Here is a 19,161-nt window from a genome sequence, read left to right on the forward strand (position 1 = left end):
ACTTTTTTAAAAAGGCAAGGGGCACCTGGGTGGCTCAGTTGGTTAAGCGTTCAACTCTTGGTTTCAGCTCAGGTCATGACCTCACAGTTCGTGAGGTGGAGCCCTGAGTCGGGCTCTGCACTGAGCATAGAGCCTGCTTGGGAGTCTCTCTCCCTCTTTCTCTGCCCCTCCCCTGCTCGAATGTTCTCTCTCTCTCTCAAATAAGTAAACTTAAAAAATTAAAATGTAGGGGCGCCTGGGTGGCGCAGTCGGTTAAGCGTCCGACTTCAACCAGGTCACGATCTCGCGGTCCGTGAGTTCAAGCCCCGCGTCGGGCTCTGGGCTGATGGCTCAGAGCCGGAGCCTGTTTCCGATTCTGTGTCTCCCTCTCTCTCTGCCCCTCGCCCGTTCATGCTCTGTCTCTCTCTGTCCCAAAAATAAATAAACGTTGAAAAAAAAATTAAAAAAAAAAAAATTAAAATGTAATTGTTAAATAGTGAAGGAATCATGGGTGTGTGCCTATGTCCAAACTCATCAAATTGTGTACATTGAATATGTGCTGCTCTCTGTGTATCAACCATACCTCAATAAAGCTGTCTTAAAAATTGATTGTTGTAGTAAAAATCTCGAAAGAAACGTTAAACAGATGGCACAGCTGATGAGGGGATTTTAGTTAAGGACAGGTAGGATCGCCTAGAACATACCACAAAGAGGAAAGGTGTGGAACAGTGGGACTGAGAGGTTCGGAAACCAGGAGGGCAGAATAAGAGTGTCCGACTGGAGGTCCACAGGAGAGAACAAAGAGAATGGAAGAGAGGCGGTATTTGTCAAGCTGATTTCCGAGAGTTTTCGAGAACCGATGAAAGATGCGAGTCCACAAATACAGGAGCATCAAGTAAGAAAAGTTCAGAGACGTCTACACCTAGATTTACACGTAGTGCAACAAAAAAATATCCGAAACAGAGAAGAGCCTGAGAGTAAACAAAAGGGAACCGCCATCTGGGGTCACGATGGAGCAGTTGGGGCAGACGTCCCCCACATCATAACGTGAAAACCGGACAGATGTGAGGCAAACACGCTTCCGACCTTGGACCACAGGCAGCACAGAGCTGCCATCACCGAGAGAGAGGGCGCCACCGAAGCGGCCCTCGTCCAGCTTTCTGCCGGGAAGCACTTTCTGGACTGGGGGGGAGGAGGGGAGACCCCAGTAAAACACCGACATCTTAACGACTAGAGAGGTAAGAGTTTCGCGGGGCTGACGTGGGGCGTTTGTAGGGCTCCGTGCTGGAGGCAGTGGCGCTGTGTCCAGAAGGAGCTCAGAAATGTGCAGGGCGTCACCCTGAGAGAGTGACTGCAGGGTTACCCCCTGCGAGGAAAAGAAAGTGCCGTACGGGGAGCGGCTCCCCCCCCCCCCCCCCGGTCCCCGTGGCCTCCGTGGGCCAGTCTCCACGGGTCCTGAGCTGTGTGCGTCCCTCTTCAGATACGACTGTTCCTCCGGCCCCTCGGCCGCATTTCTCGAAGTGCCATCCATCAGTTTAGAAATGTGCTTTACGGTCGCTTTTGGGTCCTTGTCAGAACGCAGATTCCTAGACTTCGTGCCAGTTTCGCCAAGTTCTGACTTCTGGAAGTTCGGTCGGGAAGTCACTTCCCCGGGTGCCTTCTACGCTCACCTGAGGATAAACCCGCTCCCACGGAGGCGTCAGCGAAGCTGGGAAATGTTAGGTTAACTCGCCTTAACTTTCCTTCGCTGCTCCTGCGCGGACGTCTGCTAGGAATGGGGATTGTGCCGTCGAGGGGCCGCCTGCTTCCTTCATTTACGATTTCAAGCTCAGGAACCTAGGGAGACGGGGCCTCTGGGAAACGCTTCTGCTCGGTGGCAACCTCAGGATGGGCGTTTGTGCTAACGGAAGTGGGGTCGGGGGAGGTGAGCGAAAGAGGCTCGCTGGGTGTCCAGAAGGCGGAGGAGCGCTGGGCCAGTTCCTCGACCTGTGTCCGTGTCGTGAGGTGTGCATGTGGCCGGGTCGTGCCGGGGAGAGGGCGCAGAGCTGAGCCCTCGGGAGGACCGACTGCTTCCGGCCAAGGCAGAAAAGCCGGCGAAGGCGCACCTTGTGTTTAAACAGCCCCTTGTCCCCGGGGAGCTCGGAATTTACCTCGTTTACCCCCATGGAGCCCCTGTGGTGCAGGCCGACGGGTGGCCTCGCCTTACCCGTGAGAAGCCTCGCAGAGAGGCTAGTGGCTCACGGGTCACTAAAGGATTTGATGGTGGCCCCCCCACACACCCCACGAGCGCCCTCCCTTCCCACCTCCCTCGGGGCCCTGCCTCTCCCGGAACTTCAGCAGGACAGACAGGCCCTTCTTTCCTCACGTACCTGTCCGTCCATCCAGCCGCCCCCGCTGGGCCTGAGCCCCCACAGTTTTCACAGTCGTGCTCCTGACCCTTTAGAGGGGTGGTTACCACTACGTATGAACGTGAAGCTCTGTCTGCACCCCGCTCGAGCCAGAAAATAAGCCAATTTAGGGTGTGTTTTTCCCTTAGTCTGTTTTTCTCTCATTATTAAGAACATTTTTTTTTAAGTTTACTTATTTATCTTTAACAGAGAGAGAGAGAGAGAGAAGGGGAGAGAGAATCCCAAGCAGGCTCTGTGCCAACAAGGCAGAACCCAATGCGGGGCTCGAACCCATGAATGGTGAGATCATGACCTGAGCCGAAATCGAGAGTCAGATGCTCAACCTACTGAGCCACCCAGGCACCCCAAGAACATTTTCTTTATAAAAATCTTAAAAGGATGTCAGCCTGGGCGCCTGGGTGGCTCAGTCGGCTGGGCGTCCGACTTTGGTTCAGGTCATGATCTCACAGCTCGTGAGTTCGAGCCCCGCGTCGGGCTCTGTGCTGACAGCTCGGAGCCTGGAGCCTGCTTCAGATTCTGTGTCCCCCTCTCTCTCTGCCCCTCCCCTGCTTGCGCTGGTGCTCTCGCTCGCTCGCTCTCTCTCTCTCTCAAAAATAAACATTAAAAAAAAATCTTAAAAGGATGTCATCCTAGTGCATACTAAAATATTCGTTTTGAAGTGGATGATTTTAGATGTAAAGATGTCAAACAATGCATTCAGTGATGCCACGTGGAGTAAGCACTGAGATGTCAAATACACACCTGAACCGTCTCCTGTGGGACAGTGTGCAAGCCCAAGGTCCCAGGTCTCACAGCGTGCTTGCATTTCAGTCGCATCTAAGTATAAGTGTGAGATGGTAACCGATCAGTGGATGACAGAGCCGTGGTAAGTCTGATCCTCATTTCCAGTGTGGGAGCAGAGCTCCGCGTCAAAGACAGCCCCACTTCTTGAGTACAAGTTCGCTACGGAAACCACAATGGCCCCAGGATGTTTCCTTTGCTTGTGGTGACTCCACCTGTGATACACCACGTTGGCGATCACGTTCCAGAAGTATGTTAACCGACAGACAGTGCCTGCGAGCGTCGCAGGTGGGGGCTGCCCCCTGCAAGCTGGTTGCCTGTTTCCTTCACTGCTTTACAAATGGGAAGCAGGGACAGGAGCCACCACGGGACGTGCGAAGGACAGAGAGCAAGACAGTCTCCCACTTCTCGTGCAGACCACCCAGGAGGTATCACCTGTGTGGTAGCTTCCGTATTGTGGAGAGTCGCGTGAAATCACCGCATAATACTAACGACAACGCTGGGAATTGTATAAAAGCAAATAACATTGTGCTTACGAAAGCAGGAACGTTAAATCCCCTCTTAAATTACATCTTCTATCTGATTGCGAACGTAACTGATCTTTCGCCCATTGTCTGTTGCACGTTTGCTCCTAACATGACTTCAGGCTCCCACCTTCTTGCTAGCATTGTTTTCTTTTTCTGAGACCAAGCTATTTGGGTTATCCGAATACTCAGGATTCTTACTTTGCTCCCCATCTTGCCAGCTGACAAGTAGGTGCTCGTGCGCCCCCCTCGCCATTGGGTTGCCTTCCAGAGGGGAAGGACCCAGTTCCGGGTGTATTCACTGCCCACTGACATGTGTTCACCCAGCCATCGTGTGCAGAGGTGTGCCAGACCTGGGGCTGGGCGGTGGAGGCGTGGAAATGACCAAGGTGCCGCCCTGCCCTGGGGAGCCCTACCTAGCCCAGCGCCAGTCAACAGCTCTATGCAGTTGGCATGAGACCAGCCCAGTCCTGCAGTGACTCCGCAAGGCTAAGTCACTAAAACACACTCATACGGGAAGAAGAGATCCCTCAGAATAAATACGCCACATCCCAGAGCCGGTACTGCTGCTCTAAAAACCATAAATTCCTCAAATATCGATATTTACTGGATAAAGAAATCTGACCATTGATTATTGCAACTGAACATTAAACTGTTGTCTGTCATTTTGACTAATGACAGATCTCGTGAGGCCACATCTCCACGGAGCCCTGAACATTTCTCGGGGGCCTACTATGGTGTCTAAGCCCACGGCAGTCACTTACATGTCGGGACCTTAGTTTCCTTATTTATGCGTGAGGAACAGACACCAATGTGCCCCAAGACACTTAGCTCCATACCAGGAGCACAGTAAGTACACTGCAGAGTCCTGTGGCTTCGAAAACTTGAGGAAGGATCAATGTCATACCAAGGTTTCAAGACGAGAAACCCTTCACCCCGTTCCTTCGAGAATAATAGGATTATGAAACAAAGTCCCTGATAGGCAGTAAGGAAACGGAGACCACATGAAAATCAAGGACTTGGCCAAGGTCACAGAACCTAGAAGGATCTGAGCCAGGACCGACGCCCTGTGTGGTGGACATTTGTTCTAACGAGTTGGGGGGAATCCGCCTCCTCTTTGGGGAATTGCTGTCCCTGACCTCACCCCAGCCTGTGGCTAGCGGGGGCCAATGGGTTGCTGTCTCCCCAGCCTTAGTGGTTGGCTGGGGAGACAGTCTGTGGGCCGTGTCTGTCCTGCAGGGAAACCCTGGGCTCAGAAGATGAGAACAAAGAGACAAGAATGAGAGTCCAAAAACACCCTCTTGCAACTTCAAAGTCAGTTAAGATATCGTGCAAGCCAAAGAATGGGAATCTTCACCAGCAGAAAATGATAGGAAGGCAGATCGCCGGAGTCCAAGTGGAGGGTGAATACTGGCCAGCTGTGTAACGTCTGAACAGCCCTGCCCAAAAGGCATTCACCAAATGTTTTCTTCAATTTTTCATTTAATCGCCTGCCATTTTAACACGCTACACAGAGCACTGGGAATGATACCAGCGGTGTTGGCCGTCTCTGGCCGGAGCGGTTTTTGTGTGGCTAACGCGATGAGGGACGAACGAATACGGGGCAACTGTAAGTAGCCGGAGGAGGGAAGGCAGTCGGAGGACAGCGTGGACGGAGGGAGGGGAGCAGGTCCAGGTGTGTGGTGTGGTGTGGTCCACGTCAGAGGGCGTACAGCCAAGCCGTGGTTAGTCTTCAAGCCCTCAGCATTGAGAGGGATGTCTGAGCAGTTCAAAGATCTCCTTTTTAAAAAAGATCATGCGTGTTTCGTTTGAGCTGAAAACCATTTGTAAAAACTTTTGCCGCTAGAGTTAGTATTAACGTTTTAAACAATCGTAACCATCATAGTGAGGTAACCCAGTTTATACGTTGGGAAACCACTGATAAATCTCTCTCGTTGACCGATGTTGGAACTTAGGAAAAAATGTCAATGTTTTGATAAGCATTTGCCTAATAGAATTACATTAATTCAGTGGGTATGGAAGGATTTTTTTTTTTTAAGATTAAGAAAAAAAACAGCATAAAGGCAAAGATCAATAAATTTGAGCTTGTTTAATTTGAAACTGCTCTGTATCTAAAGATACCATTTAGGGGTGCCTGGGTGGCTCAGTCGGTTAAGCATCTGACTTCAGCTAAGGTCATGATCTCACGGTTGAGTTCGAGCCCGATATCAGGCTCTGTGCTGACAGCTCTGTGCCTGGACCCTGCTCCGGATTCTGTGTCTCCCTCTCTCTCTGCCTCTCTCTCTCTCTCTCTCTCTCTCTCTCTCTCTCTCTCTCCCTCTCTCTCTCCCTCAAAAATAAAATAAAAACATTAAAAAATAAATAAATAAAAAGAATGAAGATACCATTTAAATGTGAGAAGACAAGCCATAAGCTAGGAAAAGATATTTGCGCTACCTGGGATGAACAAAGGATCAGTACCCAGAATATGCACGTATCTCTTACTATAAATCTATTGTTATAAAAAACAACAAATACTCCAATAGAAAAATGGGCAGAGGGTGTAAACGCAGAGATTAAGGGGGAGAAAACTCTGATGGCTAATAGTACGAGAGGCGGGTAAGCCTCACTGCATATAAGGGTTACACAAATTGAAAGAAATTCACACCTGTGTCATTGGTAGAACTCCAAACACTGGACGATACCAAGCCTGGTGAGGACGTGATGCCGGCTGAAGCATGAACTGGAACAATCATTGGGGAGAGTAACCTGACCGTATCTCATGAAGTTGAGCAGGAACATTCTCCTCCACACAGCTATTTCACTGCTGGTCACATGCCGCAAAGAAATTCTTGCACGTGTGCAAGAAGATGTGAATCAGAGCGCAGTATTACCTTACAAAACCTGACATAACCCCCAAACCCATAAAAGCATAAAACAAGCACAGTGTCTAAATACACAACAATGACAAGGTGGAATTGGTGAACCAGAGCAACGTGTACCAAAATGGAACAATCTGGGGATAGTGTTGGGGAAAAAAAAAAAAAAGGATTCATGTATGGCTACATCAAGCTAAAAAGCATCCGCACAGCCAAGGAAACCATTAGCAAAATGGAAAGACAGCCTATCGAATGGGAGAAAACAGTTGCAAATCATATGTCTGATAAGGGGCTAATGTCTAAAATATATAAAGAACTCCTGTAACTTGGGGCACCTGGGTAGCTAGGTCGGTTAAGCATCCAACTCTTGATTTCAACTCAGGTCATGATTTCGTGGTTCATGGGTTCAGGCCCCATGGCGGGCTCTTCTGCTGGATCTCAAGCTGGATCCTGCTTGAGATTCTCTGCCTCCCGCTCTCTCTGCCCCTGCCCCCGCCAAAGTAAACAAACATTAAAAAAATAAGAACTCATATAACTCAATAGCAAGAGAAAAAAAAAAAAAAAAAAGGAAAGAAAAACCCCACACAAGTAATCTCATTAAAAATGAGCAAAAGATCTGAATAGATATTTCTCCAAAGAAGGCATCCAGATGGCCAACAGACACATGAAAAGATGCTCAACATCACTCATCATCAGGAAAATGCAAATCAAATCCACAGTGAGCTATCACCTCACACCTGTCAGAATGGCTAATACCAAAACCACCAGACAACAGGTGTTGGCGAGGATGTGGAGAAAAAGGAACCCTTGTGCACTATTGGTGGGAATGCAAACTGGTGCGGCCACCGTGGAAAACGGTGTGCAGGTTCCTCAAAAATTTTAAAATAGAATTACTGTACGATCCAGTAATTCTGCCACTAGGTATTTATCTGAAGAAAATGAAAACACTAACTCAAAAAGATACATGCAGTTCTGTGTTCACCGCAGCATTATTCACAGTAACCGGGAAATGGAAAAAATCGTGACACACACACACACACACACACACACACACACACACACAGAAATGGAAAAAATCGTGACACACACACACACACAGAAATGGAAAAAATCGTCACACACACACACACACACTGGAATACTGTTGAGCCACAGAAAAGAATGAAATCTTTCCATTGGAGACAACGCAGACCTCCAAGGCATCGTGCTCAGTGAAATAAGCGAGACAGAAAGATACCATGTGATCTCTCTTATATGTGGGATCTGAAAACAGCAACAACAGCTCATTGATACAGAGAATAGACTGGTGGTTGCAAGAGGTGGGGGAGGGGGCACGGGACAAATGGGACGCTGCTGTGGGTGGTTTGTGTTGGTTTTTTTTTAGTTTGAATAAATCGAATAATTTTTAAGATTAAAATATGTACATTGAGTAAACTTTGATATAAAGCCAAACTGTGAAGGGGACGCACAGGCATGACAGATGCTCTATGTAGGGCACGTCATAGGGAGGGACTGCGTGAGTTCCGTGTGTTATGCTAGGTGTGCCTCTGGTATATCTCTAAAACAAGAATCTTTGCAGCCTATTGTATGGGGCACCTGGGTGGCTCAGTCGGTTGGGCGTCCGACTTCAGCTCATGATCTCACACTCCGTGAGTTCGAGCCCCGAGTCAGGCTCTGTGCTGACAGCTCGGAGCCTGGAGCCTGCTTCAGATGCTGGGTCTCCCTCTCTCTCTGCCCCTCCCCCGCTCACACCCCGTCTCTCTCTCTCTCTCTCTCTCTCTCTCAAAAATACATAAACATGAAAAAAAATCTAGAACCTATTGTGTGCCTGAAAGACCACTTCTTAATCAATCAGGCTTTTCTACGTCTGTATGCTCGTAGAATCTTCTGAACTGTGGATTCCTTCCCATCACCATGTCTCCTTTTCCACGGAGCAATTTTATTTGTAAATGTTTGTCATTAGAAATACTAAAAGACTCAGATTTATTACTCTGAAATTTTTAACACTTGAAAATCAGAGTAACATTCTATTAGAAGTTGGGGTTTTTTAGTTAAATATGGGAATAGGATGGAGACAATTCATCAGACTGTTGGCTTATCAGCTGGATCCTGGTTTTTAAGATTAATTTGAGGGGCGCCTGGGGGGCTCAGTCAGTTGAGCGTCGACTCTTGATTTTGGCTCAGGTCATGATCTCACAGTTTGTCAGATCGAACGGCACTTGGAGTTCTGCGTTGACAGTGAGGAGTCTGCTTGGGATTCTCTCTCTGCCCCTCCCTCCCCTCAAAATAAATACACATTTTTTTTAACATAATGTATTAGAAGAAGGAACTGAGGTCTGCATGGTGGAGGTGTGAAAGTGACCCCTCAGCCTCTCCTCCAGCGTTTTGAGCAACACCCCCCTTCACACACACACCCACATGCTCGCATGCACACACCTCCTGATAGAACCCAGTGTCAGGGTCCGCCTTCATTCGGCTTCTGGGTTGGGGAGGGAGTGGCCTGGAGTATTTTTCAATCCACAAATAGTAGCCCTCTCGAAAGGAATTCCTGTAAACATTAACACCTGCCCCCTCTACCTTTCTATAGGTTTTTATGTGTGTGTCTCAGATAGATTGACCCCACAGGACACCGCCCAGCTGGTCCACCCTTGGGGCGCTGTCTCTACCAGATTTTGCCACTGCACAATGTTTCCCTTTGTCATTAAGAAGTGTCCTGTGGGGAGATACTTCGAGACTATGTAAATATTCCGTTCCTAATCACACACTCACTAGTTTAGCCTCCGTTTATGATTTTCGCCTGAACTAAGTACCATTATGTTGGATGCCAAATGGTGCTTTTAAAACTTCATAATTCTATATTTGTTCCTTGTTTCTTTATTTTTTTATGTTTATTTTTGTGAAATAGAGCGCAAGTGGGGGAGGGGCAGAGAGAGGGAGACCCAGAATCCAAAGCAGGCTCCAGGCTCCGAGCTGTCAGCACAGAGTCCGACACGGGGCTCGAATCCAGGAATGGCAAGATCATGACCTGAGCTGAAGTCGGATGCTTAATCGACCGAGCCACCCAGGCGCGCCTATATTTATTGCTTGTAATGCTACTATAAGAAATAACTGTTACTGTTTCCCAGTTATTTATTCAATTATTTATGTCTATATGGACTCGTGGATTTTGTTTTATTTTATACATCACCACCTAATATAATCTTTATTATTTTCAAATTGCCACAGGTTTGGGCATTGGAAAACCCTTCTAGTTGGACCTGGTATCCTTTAGCTTTAGAGTATTTTGGGGGGAGCAAATCCCCCCCAACCCCGCCAAATTCGTATGTTGAAACCCTTAACCCCCAGTGTGATGGTATTAGCAGACGGGGCCTTTAGGAGGCAATTAGATTCAGATGAAGCCAGGAGTGTGGCGCCCCCGTGATGGGATTCACGCCCTTAGAAGAGGAGGTGCCCAAGCTCAGTCTCAATGCCGTGTGGACACATGACCGGAAGGCGGCCGCCCCTAAGCCAGAAGAGGGTCCTCACCAACAGCTCATTCTGCCGTTCTGCCAGCACCGTTGTCTTAAACCCCCAGCCTCCAGAACTGGGAGAAAGAGTGCCTGCCGTTGAGGCTGCGGTCTGTGGTATTTTGTTATCACAGCCCGAGCCAAGACTACCCGGTCAAATTACTGTTTCTGCAAATTACTAGTTCCTTTCTTGTCTACCCCCCGCCCCGTGTCATCATGCGATTTACCTGTAATGCAGTTCGGGTCCTTTGTTTCTGTCTGGACTCCATTGGAGTCCTCCCTCTATCATCACTGATTGGCCGGCTTATGTGGAACATTCATATGGTTCTGAAGTCAGAATCACACAAAGGGTGTGTCCAGGGAGGTGTCGCTCCCCGCACAGACACCCCATTCCCACCATCCCTGCAGGTAACCGAGCTCTTTTGGCTCTCAAGTCCTCCTTCCTGAATTTGGTTTTTGCACAAGTGAGCAGATGATGCATGTTTTCATACTCTTATTTCTTACAGAAAGGAATTCCAACAACTAGACACACACACACACACACACACACACACACATTGTTCTGTTCTTTCTCTCGCACTGGGGCCTGGTTATCTGGCATCTGGGACCTGCTGGCAGTGTTTCCCCCCCCCCCCCCGGGTAGCTGGCGGCCTGCGGGTCTGTCCCTCAGCTCCTCTCACTGGAAACCCCCACTGGGAACAGAGGACCCCCTGAGACTTGAAGGCTGTGGGGGGCGAGGCGCGGCTGGGCTCCTTTGCACACAGACGCTCCAGATAGTGGAGTAAACACTGCAGAATAAATCCCATTATCTCGGGAGCGCTCCTACAGAATGATGGAGACAGATGGTTATTAGGCAGGGCCAGCGATGCCCTCATTCTCCGCCCAATCCGGACACGTTTCCACAATCCCATGCTGTCAATGCGACATTTGGACCACAGGCCACGTGCCCTACTTAAATGTGAAACCACGGTGAAGTCTTCAAGGGAGGCTTGAAGGGAGACGGATATTGGAATCATAATAAGGTCTTTAAAGGTGGCCCTCCGCAAAGTCCGGGTCCCCAGGGGTGGCGTCAGGAGGGTGGGCAGGAAGTGCCCCCCTCTCCCCCCCGCACAGGGAGCTCCTCTGGAATGTCTGATGTAGGGCCTACGCTGGGGGAGTTTAAAACAGCCGCACCCCGGGGCCGGGCCGGTGCGGGGGCCGGGCTCCCAGGGGGTCTGAAAGCGCCAAGATGAGCTGGGAAGGCCTGGCACGGTCCGCTCTCAGGCTCGAAGCCCAGGTGCCAGCTCGCTGAGTGGCAGGACGCTGAGGCAACCTGGCGTCTCCCAGAAAGGCTCCCTCCCCGGGCCCTGAAGGCCCAGCAGGACGGAGAGCCTGGGATACATCCTCACTCCTGCTCCTGGACCATCACAGCGCAGGGGGAGGAAGAGGAGGGCAGGCCCAGCTCTCCTCCCGTGCGTTAAGTGAGAATGTATAAAAACCGACCCTCTGTGAATAATTCCTACTTGATTTATTTGACCTAGTTGTAGATTTTCTTTTGTCTGGTAGGTGAGAAAATAGCATTTCTAAAATTTTTTTTTTCAACGTTTATTTATTTTTGGGACAGAGAGAGACAGAGCATGAACAGGGGAGGGGCAGAGAGAGAGGGAGACACAGAATCAGAAACAGGCTCCAGGCTCTGAGCCATCAGCCCAGAGCCCGACTCGGGGCTCGAACTCACGGACCGCGAGATCGTGACCTGGCTGAAGCCGGACGCTTAACCGACTGCGCCACCCAGGCGCCCCGAAAATAGCATTTCTAAGTGTTCTATTTTAAAGTAATAGCGGTTTGAATCGCACTGAAGGTGATGAGATAACAGAGTCAGGAAACCACACCCGTGACAACAGGCTCTCCTTTAACCAGCCTGTGGCCTTGAACAAGTCATGTCCCTCTTCTGTGTCTCCCTCCCTGCCAATCCCTGGGGCTGTAGGCAGGACTGAAGGAGTTGATGCACTTAAGTGGAACTTGGCATTGGGCAGGTGCTGATCACGGCTAGCAGCTCGATCCCTCCTACCTCCACGGCCACCATCAATTCCCCCATCACCATGACCACCATCAACCCCACCAGCACTAACACCACCACCACCCAGCCATTGCAAGCAGAGTCTGGACACTCTGAATCAGTCCGACAGCTTGCAGTTCACAACGAAGTCCAAACAGCTGCTTGACACAAGGAAACGGGTCAGAATTTGGTGCTGACATCACACCAGTGGTGGGGGTGGGAGTGGGAGCTGGGGCTGATTTAAAATACAAACTACCGTGGGGGCGCCTGGGTGGCTCAGTTAAGCATCCGACCTCAGCTCGGGTCGTGATCTCCCGGTTCGTGGGTTCGAGCCCCTCGTCAGGCTCTGCACTTTACTGCAGAGCCTGTTTGGGATTCTCTCTCCCCTGTCTCTCTGCCCCTCCCCCCAAAATAAATAAACAAACAAACATCAATACAATACAGTGCAATAAAATACAAACTACTGTAGCACCTGGCTGCCTCAGCCATTGGAGCATGTGACTCTTGGTCTCAGGGTTGTGAGTTTGAGCCCCACCTTGGGTGTAGAAATCGCTCGAAAATAAAATCTTAAAAAATAAAATAAAATACAAACTACTGGGTGCTGCTGGCAGATACTTTAATCCAGTAAGTCTGGAGTATGTCCAGGAATCTGCATTAAAACAAATTTCTTTTTGTGATCTTTATTATTCATTTTTGAGACAGAGACCTGGAATGCAAGTGGGGGAGGGGCAGACAGAGAGGGAGACACAGAATCGGAAGCAGCTCCAGGCTCTGAGCGGTCAGCACGGAGCCTGATGCAGGGGTTCAAACCCACGAACCGGGAACTCGTGACCTGAGCTGACGTCGGATCCTTAACCGACTGAGCCACCCAGGCGCCCCAGGAATCTGCAGTTTGTTTTTTTTTAAATGTTTATTTAGTTTTGAGAGAGGGAGAGACAGAGTGTGAGCCAGGGAGGGGTAGAGAGAGAGGGAGACACAGAATCTGAAGCCGGCTCCAGGCTCTGAGCTGTCAGCATAGAGCCCGATATGGGGCTTGAACTCACAGACCACGAGATCATGACCTGAGCCAAAGTTGGATGCCCAACCAACTGAGCCACCCAGGCGCCCCAGGAATCTGCAGTTTTAATAAGCGTGACAAGTGATTCTGCTGCAGGTGTTCCTGAGGCCCGCACTGTGAGGATTGTCATGCGACCCCAGGCCTGGGGTCAGGGGACATGGGTGAGACCCCAGAACCACGTGCCCAGCTCCTCTCCCCTGGGCCGGATACGATATAAAGTTTGTCATTCATTAATTCTAATTCATAAAAAGTATATAAAAAACAAGCCTCTCCGTCCGTTCCTTGACCCAACGTGCCATCGGTAGCTATTAACTGTCTGCCAGATGCTGCTCTGTCCCAGTTGGAATATGGCGGGGAAGAAGAAGCAAGGACCCTTGCCCTCGTGGCGTTGTGATCTAACTGGGAGAAGCAGAAAATAAGCAAAACATAATAAATTAACTCAATAGTACGCCAGGAGGGGAAGGTGGTGTAAGCGGTAAGAAGAGAAGTGTGCGGGTGACAGAGATGTTGGCTGGAGCTAATTCAGGCAGCCGGTGGGCCTTACTGAGAATGTGACATGGGAGCGGAAACTTGGGGGAGGGAAGGGCCTAGTCACAGGATATCTGGGGAAGGCGGCAGGGAGCTGGAAGAGCCAGTGCAAAGGCCCTGGGGCGGGATGGTGCCTGGAGGCGTGAGGCCAGCGAGGTGAGCTCTACAGCTGGCCGCGGCAGCTGTGGGCTGGGCCACAGGACTAGGAAATGAGGCCTGAGCGGAAAGGACTCTATTTTTAAATCAGCGTTTAATTATTTTTTAATATTCAGTTCCCAAATAGGCACACAGTCTCTGCGTATCCTTGAGTCTTTCCCCTACAAAAGGGGTTAACGAGACATCGAAGGGCTGTGCAGCTAGCTTCTCCAGGCTTGTTTCTCAAAGTCAGTTAGTGGGTCATGACCCGCATCTCGTAAGAACGAAGTGTTTGGGCTTGTTTCCAAAAGTCCACCCGTGGCTTCAGGCAACCCCTCTGCAGCCCGTCAGCAGAGGGGAAGAAACAGCACCTTATCCTTTGTGGGGATGAAGCAGCTGGACCAGTGTCCCTCACGTGCAGGGGAAGAGTGCCACCTCGGTGGCAAGCTGTGGCCACTGGGCCACCTGGACCTGTTTTCTGACCGTTGGAAGGGAGCGATCCAAAGCCTAGTGGGCTTCACGGGGTTGGTGTAAGGATTGATAAGATGTAAAAAGGTGGGTGTGCTTTAAAAATACAACTGCTACCCAAACGCAAAATAGGATATTTTTATTTACGTTTATTTATTTATTTTGAGAGAGAGAGAAAGAGCACAAGCAGAGGAGGGGCAGAGAGAGAGAGAGAGAGAGAGAGAGAGAGAATCCCAAGCAGGCTCCACGCTGTCAGCACAGAGCCCAACGTGGGACTTGATCTCACAAACCGTGAGATCATGACCTGAGCCGTAGTCAGACGCTTAACCAGTTGAGCCTCAGGTGCCACTAAAATTTGTTTTAAAACTTTAATGAGGGGCGCCTGGGTGGCGCAGTCGGTTGGGCGTCCGACTTCAGCCAGGTCACGATCTTGCGGTCCGTGGGTTCGAGCCCCGGGTCGGGCTCTGGGCTGATGGCTCAGAGCCTGGAGCCTGTTTCCGATTCTGTGTCTCCCTCTCTCTCTGCCCCTCCCCCGTTCATGCTCTGTCCCAAAAATAAATAAAAAAAAAAAAGTTGAAAAAAAAATAAAACTTTAATGACTAGCAATTATGAAACCGTTCTGATAGTGAAAAGATACACGGAACATAAAATTTCCATTTTGACTATCGTAAATGTCCGGTTCAACAGCATTCAGTACACGCACACCCGTTGTACAAGCAGCACGGGCATCCACCCCCCGGAACCTTCTCACTGTCCCAACGATTATAAAACTTCCTTCGTGAAACTAAAGAGCACAGTGCACTGCTCTCAGTGTCCACTCGTGCGGGTTGCGACAAGTGCACACAGCGATAGAACCGTCGCCTCAGTCAAGATCTAGAATAGCTCCAGATCTCCCCAGATTCCTTCCTGGTCCTTTGCGGTCAACCCCTCCCCCACCCCCAGCCCCTGCCACCCACTGATCCGTTCTCTGAATCTACCTTGCCTTTTCTGGAATGTCATATGCATGGAATCGTGCGATATACAGAGCCTCTAAGTCTGGCCTTTTTCTTTTTTTTTTTTTTTTTTAATTTTTTTTTCAACGTTTATTTATTTTTGGGACAGAGAGAGAGACAGAGCATGAATGGGGGAGGAGCAGAGAGAGAGGGAGACACAGAATCGGAAACAGGCTCCAGGCTCCGAGCCATCAGCCCAGAGCCTGATGCGGGGCTCAAACTCACGGACCGCGAGATCGTGACCTGGCTGAAGTCGGACGCTTAACCGACTGCGCCACCCAGGCGCCCCTGGCCTTTTTCATTCACATGGTGTGGCGCATTGGAGATTCACCTACGTTAGTGAGTGAACGGCATCAAGTACCAACATCGTCCTAAAGTCAGACCCCAGAGTCCTTCTGCGTGCGCCAGCTGGTTTGGGTTGTTTCCAGCTGTTGGCGATCAGGAATAAAGTGCTATAAACATAGCATACAGGTTTTTGAGGGGACATACACTTTTATTTCTTTGGGGGTTAAGAGCATTGGAGTGATGAGTGATACAGCCGGGTAACATGAAGAGTGTGTGATTAACTGTAAGAAATTGCCAAAAGAAACAAACAAACAAAGAAAAAACAACAACGAAAGAGAGGTTGACAAGCTGGCTCCCGAGGTGGCTGCACCACTTTGTATTTGTGGCAACGGGATAGAGGAGATACAGGTCCTCTGAATCCTCGTCAGCACCTGGCACGTTCGGGTTCTAAAAACCATGGAGCGGTTCTCGCCGCCGTGCCGTCAAATCTCTCCATGTTTTTGTTGGTGTTTCTGGAATATGACTGAGGAGGATGCGGGACAGCTTTCCGCGTGCTGGCCGGCCACCCGTGTAACTCCTTCAAAACGTCTGCCCGTGTTCCAATTGGGCTGTGTGTTTCTTATTATCTAGTGTTGAGAATTCTCTGTATACACTCACCAGTCTGAGACGCCAGTCACCATCTTCCCAAGAGCAGACGTTCTTCAATCTGATGAAGTCCGATTTGTCACTTTCTCTTTCACGGGTTGCGGTTTTGGTGTCCTGAGTGACCTGTGCCCAACCCAAAGTCGCAAAGACTTTCTTCTCGATGTTCTATGATTTTAGGTTTTACATTTGAAGCCGGTGGTCCATCTTGAGTTGATTTTTTACTAGAGTGCAAGTTAAGGGTCGAGGTTCGTTTTGTTCATTAATTTTTTTTTTCAGAAAACTGAAAATAGAGAAGAGAATAAAATTACCCATAACCTACTCATACGTGGCACCCGCTTTCAACCTGTTTGCGCATTGCCTTCCCTCATGTGTGTTATCTGACACAGGCTAGCTCATGCTGTGTGTAACCCGTATCCCATACTCATATCCACTCGGTATTTCATCATAAGTATTTGCTCATGCACTCTTCGTAAATTTATTTATTGTAGATTTTTAAAAAATTTTTTTATTAACGTTTTTTATTTATTTTTGAGACAGAGAGAGACAGAGCATGAATGGAGGAGGGGCAGAGAGAGAGGGAGACACAGAATCGGAAGCAGGCTCCAGGCTCTGAGCCATCACCCCAGAGCCCGACGCAGGGCTCGAACCCACGGACTGTGAGATCGTGACCTGAGCTGAAGTCGGACGCTCAACCGACTGAGCCAGTGAGGCAGCCCAGTAAATTTATTTCTTAAATGAAATATATTTTTTATGAAGTTTACTTACTGTTTTTGAGAGAGAGAGAGAGCAAGAGATCAGGGGGAGGAGCAGAGAGAGAGAGGGAGAGAGAGAATCCCAAGCAGGTGCTGTGCCTCAGCAGAGGGCTCGAACTCAGGATCCATGAGATCATGACCTGAGCCAGAATCAAAAGTCAGATGCTTAACTGACTGAGCCACGCAGGTGCCCCGTTCAGAGTTTTCCTTATTCCCAAAATAAACGTGCTTATTGTATAAGTCTAAGAAACATAGGTAAACAAAAGAATAGCATAACAATACCCTTAACCATAGTATTTAGAAATAACTTGCCCACATCCTTTCAGATGCTTACCTCCGGATGTATATATAGGTTAGATATATATAATCATACAACCTTCATAATTAACTTTTTTGTTGGCAATATTTAGAATGTGCCCTGTGTTTTTCTTTTATATACACTGCTGGAATGAATGACCTCGTGTGTGTGTGTGTGTGTATATATATATATATATATATATATATATATATATATATATATATATAAAATGTTTATTTGAGAGAGAGAGAGACAGAGAGACAGAGAGTGAGCAGGGGAGGGGCAGACCAACAGGGAAACACAGAATCCAAAGCAGGCTCCAGGCTCTGAACTGTCAGCACAGAGCCCGATGTGGGGCTCGAACCCACGAACCGTGAGATCATGACCTGGGCCGAAGTCGGACGCTTAACCAACTGAGCCCCAGGCTACGATCATTTTTAATGCTCCTGAATCCCCAGCTACATTCCTCACCTCGCCCCCAAGAAAGATTGGATCCGTTTATCCTCTCTCATACAGCACTTGTGATTAATATATTTTCTGTGTGTGAAAATTTACCTGATGGATCATGACATCTCAGTTGGGGCTTTGCTTTGTATTTGATTGCTGCTGAGGTTCGCATGTGCTACTGAGGTTCACTGTCCTTCATAATGACCTCTTTCGTGATTTGTCTGTTAGTCCTTTTCCCTATAAGGTAGTATCTCTATTAGTGGGCACACTAAGGCATACTCACCTTTAGATAGAAAACATCACAAAGTCCTGTCAGCTTGACGTCTTTTCCCCGTTTAGGATAATGTGCAAAAGAGACAAGGAAAATGTATTTCTATCAATCTTCGTGTTGTTGGCCTCTTGATTTCTTGAAAAATAAGAAAACCAAAGTAGAATTTTTGACCTTTGAATTTTCAATTCCCATGCCAAGCTTTCAAGACAATTAAGATATAAATATTCTCTATATAGGATCTTGTCCCTCTTGACCCATAATTGATCCCTTATGTTGAAGTCGTATGGTGGCATGCAAAGGCGTGATCCCAGAGAATGCAAATGCTGATAAAAGATGGGTTGGCAAACGTGTTAGCGAGAAAACAACAAAGAGGGAACATAAATTTGCCTTTCTTGGATGTCCTGACATTGTAGTATGCAGCTAACACCCCTCGAATTTCCCTCTTGGTGACGGTCATGCGTGAGCCTTGTGGACGGCACCTGCTGGCGGCTGTCAGCACTGCGTGGACAGCCCCCCCGGAAGGACCCATTTTGGAATGTGGGCTGAAATTAGGCTTGAGGCTGTAGGCCTGTTTCGTATTTCTGAGTAACATACAACGCATGTTACGTTATAATGATGGTCTGTTGATCGGATTAACATTTGAGTACAGGCGATCTCCTACTTAACCATGGTTCCACTCACACGGTTGTTTGACTTTACGATGGTGCGAGAGGCATACACACTCAGTAGAAACCATACCTGGAATTTCGAATTTCAATATTTTCCCAGGGCTAGTGACAGGCGGTCTGATCCTCCCCCGTGATGCCGGGCGGTGGCCGGGGCTCCCAGTAGCCACGCGATCGCGAGGGTCAACAGCCGACACACCGACCGCCGGCTGCACCCGCACAGCCATTCCCGTCCCTCTCAGTGCAGTCTTCCATGCATCACAGGAGATAGTCGACACTTTGTTGTAAAAGAGGCTTGCGTTAGACGATTCTGCCCAGCTGTAGGCCAACGTGAACGTTCCGAGCACAGTCAAGGCGGGCTGAGCTAAGCCGGGGTCTTGGGTCGGTTAGGTGTACCGAATGCATTTTCTACCTACGGTATTTTCAACCTACAGTGTGTTTACCAGAACAGAACCCCATGGAAAGTGGAGGAAGATCCGTGGATGTTCAAAACCAGCCAAGTCCACAGTTTGAATCTCTAATCTT

Source organism: Puma concolor, chromosome A2, assembly GCF_028749965.1.
Source record: "Puma concolor isolate L17-30 chromosome A2, mPumCon1.1.hap2, whole genome shotgun sequence".
NCBI lineage: Eukaryota > Metazoa > Chordata > Mammalia > Carnivora > Felidae > Puma > Puma concolor.